This window comes from Alligator sinensis, unplaced genomic scaffold, assembly GCF_000455745.1.
Source record: "Alligator sinensis unplaced genomic scaffold, ASM45574v1 scaffold237_1, whole genome shotgun sequence".
Taxonomy (NCBI): domain Eukaryota; kingdom Metazoa; phylum Chordata; order Crocodylia; family Alligatoridae; genus Alligator; species Alligator sinensis.
This window is the reverse complement of record NW_005841849.1, coordinates 3731645-3740851: the sequence shown is the minus strand read 5'-3', so window position 1 is coordinate 3740851 and position 9207 is coordinate 3731645. Positions and strand designations below refer to the sequence as shown.

The following is a 9207-nucleotide window of genomic DNA, read 5'->3' as shown; positions in this document are numbered from 1 at the left end:
AGGGGGGCAGTCGTTTGTGAGTCAGACAGACTGCATCCTGTACCAGGGTTGCCCAAGAATACAGAGCTGAGACGTAACAATATATATATATATATATATATATATATATATAAAATATGAGATATTTAGCTTGTATTAATGCCTAAGCACAGTTGATGAGAATTTTGCAGTGCAGTTACCTTTAGGCTATGGTTATATTGTAATAATGTGATGAATAAATACAGGATAGGAATTATTGTCTAATCTCAACTAATCCCAAAGTGATTTTGAGTGTAAAAAGCTGAAAAAAGCTACTGGCAGCAGTATTTTCTTTCTTTTTTTTCCTTATTTTCCTCTTTCTCTTTCAAGAGATAGTATCGTGTAGAACAGTCTCATTACAGAGAAACAGAAGAAAAAGGCCTTCTTTCAAGCCACCTGCTGTCATGAAAGGATCTCCTCCCCATGTCATGAAGCCAGATCCAGTACTGTGTGACTTATCATCCGAGTGCTCAAAACTCACCAATACATCTCATATAGTTGTTCTTGCAATGCGTGCTGGTACACATGGCAAATAAAACTTATGCTTGATTTTACATTTTACTTACCTCGACATTTGCACACACCACACTTCATTTTCTTGCACTGTGCAATCTCAGGAGAGGCAAATGTCATGGGAGCATTTGACAAATCGAATGACTCCATTGACAGCTTGTTGACAAAACTGATGTGGGGATTGCTAGAAATATGGAGGTATGTTTTTTTTGAGCTGTGTAAAGGCCTTAACAAAAAACTAAGGCAGCATGCAAACCAACATTTTATAAAGATGATAAAGGTACAGGCTGCTGTCAACTTCTGTCTGGCCTCTTTCAGCTGAGGCAGATAGAAATATTTCTCGACACTGTAGTGGAAAATATGATAAAGTGCAGGAGCAGAAAATGCCAAATGCAAAAATGTCACCGTTAATAGTATACAGTGCCAACTTGGCTGATTCAGAAAGTCCAACTCTATTATTTAGCAGTGTGAGGCATTTGACATATAAACCAGTTAGCTGGGCCAAACTCTGTTCAGTTACACATTGTAACTCCCACCATTTTCAATGGAAGTCTCGTTTCTCAGTCACACGGTGAATTGGGTCTGCAGTGTGTGCTGTGGCAGGCATCCAGACAGAGTTGTTCACAAACGCATTTGTCAGCCAGAGTTTGAGGATGGGGGCCCATTCACAAGAAATAAAGTAAAGCTTTGTAATCAGATTCCCAGGAGGAAACAATATACTCCTAATGTATCTGCGTAATAATTGTCTTCTCAGTGATTACCTGGTCTGTGTTCTGCCCACCCCTTCAACAACTTTTGAGGTAAGAGATGAAGGAAGGACTGTTTGGAAGATGTAGATGTTTCTGATTTAGCATTCAAGTCAAGTACACAGCAGACTTTCACAACACCTACTGGATACTGATTCCTCTACTTGAATCTATTGCTTCTGTGATTGTCATCTTCTGGATCTGTGTCACTGCATAATGACCACTTCTGTCCCTCATTTTCCACAGGAGTCATGTCTGTTCCCCTTTTACAGGGCTCTTGTCACCTGCTTCAGTGTCTTTGTCTTTAGTTACCATCTTCATGTTACTGGATGACAGATCCACATTACTGCTGATCTCTTGGTCTTCCCTTTCAGCCAGCTCGATTGTCTCATGACCATTTTGGCTAAGTACAGATCTTACGCTCATCGCTGTACAGCTGTAACTGAAAAGATGTTCACAGCACATAGAGTGCTTTAAAAATGGCAGATCCTGCTCCAAGTTAACCCTGGGTGGATGTGGTATCAGACTAAATTGCTTTAGGTTTGAGTGCTTTATGGAACATCTGTACCAGATCCCATTGAGACTCAAGTTAGGTTGCAGTCCCTTTGTATCCCAGGGGCCCCTCACAGGGTGACATGATAGCCTCAGCCAGTGCTCATTTGCTCCGGGCAAGCTCTGGCCCAGCCCTGCCCCTGGGCTGTCACAGAGAGGAGATAGAATATGCTCTGTCTTCTCCCTGTGCGGGTAGGTGGGTGGGTGGGTGGGTGTGTGGGCGGGGGGAACAGAGCCTCTGTGCCATACAGGCTCCCGCGTGTGGGCCATACAGGCCCCCCCCAGCTTGCGGGCTGGGGGGGTGGGGGTGACAGGGCAGGTCCATGCAGCAGGTGGGCTCTGTTCTTCCAGCCTTCTGCCCCCAATTCTCAGCATGGCGAAAAGTCACACATAGCTTGGAGCTACAGCTCCTGGCTGCACCTGTCAAGAAGCTGGGAGCGGGAGGGAATGGAACGCCCTGCTGTGTGCCCCTGCAGCTTGCTAGCTTTGGTCTTGGCGGAGGGAGGCGGCTGGCTCTGTGCAGTGGGGGACTCTGTTAATCCCACCCCCCTCCTCCCCACCTGAACTTCCTGACAATTGCAACCAGGAGCTGGAGCTCAGGGCTGCCGAGCCCTGCATTTTGCTGTGCTGGGATCAGGGGGTTGGGGGAGAAATGGAGCCCCCTGCTGTGCAGGGTCCCCCAGCTTGCTGGTCCAGGTCTTGGTGGGGTGGGTGGGAGATAGGTGGACTTGTGTGGCAGGGGGGGCTCTGTGTCTCCAACCCCCGGCCCCCAGTTCCTGGTATGGTGAAAAGCTGTACACAGCTCTGAGCTGCAAACATCGGGAGGCTGGGTTGGTGGGGCAGAAGGAACAGAGTAGGCCTGACCCAGCCCCACTCCCCCAGACTCATCAGCAAGCTGGGAGAAGCCTGAATGACGGGGGCTCCATTCCCCATACCTGTCCCCTCGCAGCCACTGCTGATGGCTGCTAGCTGGTGGGGGGTCAGGGCTGGGGAGAAGGGTCTGCTGTGCCCCTGCTCCCCTGCCCTCTGTCCAAGGGCAAACATCAGTTCTGTTTGCTCCTGCATTAATCTAGGGTGTATTGAGTAAAGCACGATACTTAAAGCACTTCCACCTTGGGCTTTTTGAAAATCTTTTACTTAGCCTTTGCCATCCATGTATATTAACACGACCAGCTTTAATCCCCACTTCTTCCTTATGCTTTCTCCGTTCTCTCCATTTCACTTAATACCAACCTTCTCCCTTTTTTCTCAAACCTGTGATTTATGGGTCATTTTCAGTTCTTCCCTCTCTTCTCCTCCTTACACATGTACATCCCAGCTATATCCAGTTCTCATTGCTTCTTCCTTCAAGACTCTTCTAATAGTTGCTTCTTCTGTCCACTCAGCAGAAACCTATTAGAGATCTTTAGTTTGTATTAATGCTCTAAACACATCTGCAGGCCTTCTCCACCCCCATCTTTAGCGTCCTCTCCCCATATCAATCTCCCTTCCCTCTGTGCTGCTGCTTGGGTATGTGCTCCCCTGGAGAGCAGCAGTCAATTGCCATGCTTGGTGCCTCCCTGGAAAAAGGGTAGGGGGTGTGGGGAGTTGATATTTTCCATTTTATTTCCTGGCAGGGAGCAGCAAGTAGTTGGAGGCTCCAGGTGTCTGAATAGTGGAAGGCTAGAGGGCAGGAGATCATAGGTAGTGGAAGGCCAGGACTAATAGGGATTAGCCCCCACCAAATGCGGGGCAGTGGGTAGGGCCACAGGGCAGCCTGGCTGCAGGCTGTAGTCTGCTGCAGTGGGGGGTGGGGGAGGGATGCATACACTCAAACACGCAACCAGCCAGGATCGCAGCCCTGGTGTGTGGATTACTGCCCAGTACAGCAACTAGGCAAGTTTCAGTCTACTCTGTGAAGGGTAAGGGGCTTGTTGGGGTGGGGGAGCAGATTGAGGCCCCCACAGTGCAGGAGAGAGAGGGGCTGGGGTGAATGGGGTCCCAGACCAGGTTGTGGGATGCTTGGAGCCTGGGCGACTCGTCCAACAGTGCAGGGGGGCTCCTGCCACTGTGTGCGTCCTGGTGGAGTCTGGGGGGCACGTGCTCCCTGATCCACATGCAGGGCAAGGACGGGGTGCCGCTGAGGGCTGGGTTGTGCGCCTGCTGCCCCTGACCCGGGAGCGGCGCGATGCCATGTGCCTGCTGCGCCTGGGGTGCAGACCCCAGCCCTCGTCCTGTACTCAGATTGGGGGGGGAGGGGCACATGCCCCCCAGGCCTCTGCTGGGGTGCACGCAGTGAAAGGAGACCCCCTGCACCGCTGGACAAACTGCCCAGGCTCCAAGTGTCCCACGACCTGGCCCGGGGCCCCATTTGCCCCAGCCTGTGCCTCTGCCCCACTCCCTCCCACATTTCTATCATTATTTCATTATGCTGGCAGCAGGATTGCTGCAGGTTTAGAGGCAGGGATTCTGTCTACTAAATGAAGTTGTAGTACTAGGTTATCTTAACCTTGTTAAAAAAAATATTGGAGATATTATTTGAAGCTGCCCTAGTCCTCAGGGTCCTTTGAAATCCTCAGACAATTAGTTTTATGTAAAACTCCATCTTTCATTGCAGGAGAACATAACATTCTCTTCTGCTTCTGAAGCAGGTGGTAGCCAAGTTCGTGCTCTTCCCATATGGAGTGAGCTCGCATTGCCGATTGAAGTTAATTCATGGATCATGATGCTTTCATGTGGGCACATGTGACATAAGCAGAAGCGATCAGGCAGAAACTGTTCAACAAAACAGACATGGAAGATTTGTTTTGGTACCAGCTAGGCTTATTGTACCCTAGAGCAGATGCATCCTGGGACAGGCAGGTTGCTGCCTGACTTTAAGGTTTAACTGACTGATGGTGCAAGAGGATGGCTTTAATTTTGCTTGGGCTATGTAGGAGCTCTGTGTCTGGGATACTGAGGGATGTTACATTATCTGGGTTCCAAAAACCTAGACCATATCTTCCTGTAGCCTTAAAACCTCCACCCTTTCTGGGGTCCCCTTAGCTGGCTATGACTTATCCTCTAATCACACAGCCGTCCCTTTGGGGGGGGACAAACCGGGCTCCACCCTTTGGGGGGACCCTGTGAACAGTGTCCAGGGCTGGGATGGGAACATGCAGCCATGGCAGTGTCCAGGGCCAGGTAAAGCAGTGTCCAGGGCTGGGATGGGAGCATGCAGTCATGGGGCTTGGCTGGAGGAACAGGACAGAGCCATGGGTGGCTTGTCTGTGGGAGATGGAGTGGGTGGGCAGCTCCCTGCTGCTGCATACACACCTGGGGAGGGGTTGGGCACCAGACGTGATGCGTCAGGGGGGCATTGAGGGCACGTGCCCCCTCAGATTTGTGTGCCCACAGCAGGACATGGAATTGCAATCTGGCTGCCTCCATGGCCCAGTGGGTGGGATCTGGCATGGGAGGGCAAATTGGGGTGGGGAGGCTCTGTGTTGCCACTGTTGCACCCGGGAGCCCTGCGCTAGCAGCAGCAGGGGGGCACAACTCTGCACAACTGCAGCTGCCCCCACTGATGCCAGGTGGGCAGGGAGTGCCTCGCCATGGCAGTGCAGCAGGTGCAGGAGTCCCGGCAACAGTGGCACCAAGTCTCCCCACTCTGCCCAGCCCTCTCACACCAGTTTCTTCCTGCTGGACCGTGGAGGCCCATGGGGTGAGGGTAGCAGGGCAAGGAGTCTCGAGCCCTGCAGAAGGCAGCCCACATCCTCCCCCTGCCCCCCATGGGCTTTGCTCAGCTCCACTTTGGCCATGCCACCCACTGGGGGATGGGGACCCTCTGGGCTCGGGCACTGCTGGCCAGCTGCAACTGGTGTCTGCAGAGCAGGGAATAGGCAGCATGCAGCCACCAGGTCCTGTAGACAGGCAGCTAGGAGCCCCTTCCGGTAGGGCTGGGGTGGGGCAGGGGCTATGAGTTGGGAGTCAGGGACACCAGCAGGAGTGCGGGGCTGTGGGTTGCGAGTGAGGGGCAACAGCATAGGTGGGGGCAGGGCACTGACATATCAGGGCTGCTCAGTGCCACTAAGCAAGGGTGGGGGAGCAGCGGTAGCTGGACCCATGTCCTGATGAGTGAAGGGGGCAGGGGGTGCTCTGATTTTTCTATGATAAAAAAACCAAAATCTAATGCCAAAATATATTAGTATTTAGAATTAATTTTATTATAATAATTAGGCTTCCAAATTGCTGAAAAATGTAAATATATAAAAAAAAACCATTGTGTTCCATTACTACATACATAGTGGCATTTCATTTTAATAATGGAAAAACACAGATTTTGGGTGTTTTTAATCGGAGAATTTGTGGTTTTTGAACAGAGAAAACCAGACTCCCTGGTTGTTATATGTTAATGTGTTATTAGTTCTATTTAATTTTTCTCTGAGACTGAAGTGCAGAATGGTATTACATTGTATTTGTACTCAAGTCTGAGGTTTACTATGCCCTTTGGGCCTTATTCTGCTGAGATTTGGAGCAACTTCTTCAGGGAAGTCAGTGAAATGACTAGCATAAGTGAGAGCTGTCTAAATTGAAGAAATGAATAATTTCTAAGCCAGTTGTTTAATAGTAGGCAACATGGATAATTTAAAAGCTAATTTGCCTGGGAAGTTAGCACTAACTCATTTAGATGTGCATTACTCAGCTCTTAACATTTTATATGACTAAAGGTACCCATGTCAAAAATGCATCCTGAAATCCTCATGCTGTGGAAAATAAATCAGTTGCTGGCTCTTTTATGGTCAGTAAAATGTGTTCCTTAATTTAATAGGTAAGTGGAGCTATATTATAGCCTAGCAGCAACAGTAATGCATGTAGCTTAGGTAGCTACATTTTTATTCTGGTCATATTTACTTCCTTCATCATTCACAAAGATCATGCATTAAGATATTTGCTCTGATCTTTAACATCCCACTTTGAATCTGTAATTTTTCTTTCTTGTATCAAATGCAAACTGAAAATCACATGAGCCAATATGCCCAATTATTTGGTGTACAGAGCTGCTATCATTGCCCTTCGAGGGCTTGTATCTGAAATGGGTGACTTGCTCAGTGAATTGGTTATTAGGATCCTGGTTTAGAAAGATTAATTGGATGCATTTGAGTGCATGGAAAGGAAGACATTCTGTGGAATCAGCGGGCAGTATCAGTGGTGTAACACACTCTCCAGTGGATACTATTACTATGATGCAAATCGACACTTGTTACATGTCTGGTAGGAGGGAAAAATCTTAATTGATGCATGGAAAAAAGGTGCAAGCATAAATAAAAATAATTGAATTAAAGCACTTGCAGTACTCTACTTCTCTCTAGCACTGCAAATGTTACTTAAAGAGACCATGACTGTTGCACAACTTTTGACCTGCTGGCACCAAAGAATTCTGATGTACATTGACTTTGTGGTCAGGTTATTTGTGGTCGACACTAATTTGCAACATAAAATTATCTTACCTCTGATGCTCTGTGACAGCTGTTGCTCAAGAGATGGTAAGAGGCAGAGACAAGGCCAGGACAGTGTATGTACTGTGCAGTGTGGCTTTCGTGACTAAGACTGGAATTTTCCCTGCCAGTGGGCCTTCCAGATTAACTTCTTGTGATACTGGTTGGGGTGGATTTGTTAGCTATTGTGCTGGTATAAAGTAGCTGTAATCCCTTCACCTAAACAATTGCAGGCATTTATCTTCTGGCATTGCTCATGCAGGAGGCAATTCCAATGACAGGTAAGCGCTCATTTCAGATGCTTGTTGATTTCTGACGTGTTGATAAGCGTGGAAGAGTTCACAAGATCTATCTGATGAGAACAGGAAAGAGCATCTCGGGCATCATCTGGCCAACATAGTAAGGAGGGCTTTAAATTAGGTTCTACGGAGGATGGTGATCAAAACCATCCAGCAACAGAGCACACAGTCCAGAAGGGAAAGGACTTGAAGAAGCAACTTAACTCTGGGAAAGGGTCAGAGAGCTACTGGGCTGCAAAAGAGAAGCGAGTAGGTCAATATGCAAAATACATCCAACGTGTGTATACAAATGAGAGAAGTATGGGGAATAAACAAGATATGCTAGAAGCTACAGCCTGTGAAAAGGCCTATGATATTTTTGGCATTACAGAGACCTGGTGAGACAGCTTTTATGACTGGAATATCAACATTGAGGGTTACATTCTGTTTTGTAAAGACAGGATTGGGAGAAAACGTGGAGGTGTTGCTGTGTATGTCAAAAAAGCATACACTTGTTCCCTGGTTCAGGAGGAAGAAGATAGCAAAGCAGAATGAAGATATGAAAGGTGAAAGATGCAGCACCGATATAATGGTGGGGATTTGTTATGGGCACCAAATCAGAAAAAAGGGAGTGGATGAGGCAGTCTTCAAGCGGGTGATAAATCTGTCCAACAGCTATGAGATGGTACTGATAGGAGAAGTCTGGAAAACTGAAATCTGCTGAAAAAACAATGAAGCCAAATATAAAATGTCAAACTGGTTCTTAACTTGTGTGGAGGACAACTTTCTGTTCCAGAAGATGATGAATACAACTATGGGATCATCTAAAAGATCAGGAAAGCAAGATAAAGAATGAGCTGTACTTGGCAAGGGAGGTTAAAGAGACCAAGAAAAGGTTCCACAAGTATGTTGGCCAGAAAAGGAAGACCAAGGAAGCTGTGGGTTCACTGTTAACTAGCCAGGGAGAACTCTCAGCAGAAGATACAAAGAAGGCAGAGCTATTCAACAGCTTGATTACCTCAGTCTTCACAAAAATTAAGCTGCAGCCAGACACCTAATAAGGATTATTTGGATGAGGAAGGGGTCAAGCTGAGGAATGAGATAACAAAAGAGATGATCAGAGAGCTTTTGTTGGGTCTGAATTAATTCAAGTCAGCAGGGCCCCAGGGTACTGAAAGAACTAATAGAGGAGATCTTGGAGGCCTTGGCAATGCTCTTCATGAAATCATGGGAGATGGGCCAGGTACCAGGGGACTAGAATAGGGACAATGTAGTACCCCTCTTTAACAAAAAGTGAAAGGAGGACTTGGGGAGCTACAAACAGGTTAGCCTCACCTCCAGTACCTGGTAAATTACTGGAGCATATCCTAAGGAAAGCCATTTGGAAGAGGAAAGGCTGATCACAAGCAGCCAGCATGGATTTATGAAAAATAAATAATGTAAAAAAAAAAAATTTGATCCCCTTCTTTGACAGAGTAACTACTAGGGGTGTGCAAAATGGGCTGTATTCAATTCAGATTTGGCCCGAATCGGGGACAGTGATTCGATTAGTTGATTTGGATCACTGTCCCAATTCGATTCAGCCGAATCCAAATCTGAAGATTCGATGCGGATTCAGAGAATGAGCAATTCGGACATAGACAT

The 9207-nt window shown here is 47.6% G+C and overlaps 1 protein-coding gene across 2 annotated transcripts in view; it reads left to right on the top strand.

Annotated features, from left to right (window-relative positions):
* ARHGEF4 (Rho guanine nucleotide exchange factor 4) overlaps positions 1-9207 on the top strand; it is a 385996-nt gene that overhangs the window by 237884 nt on the left and 138905 nt on the right. The gene's annotated exons all lie outside the window — the stretch shown is intronic.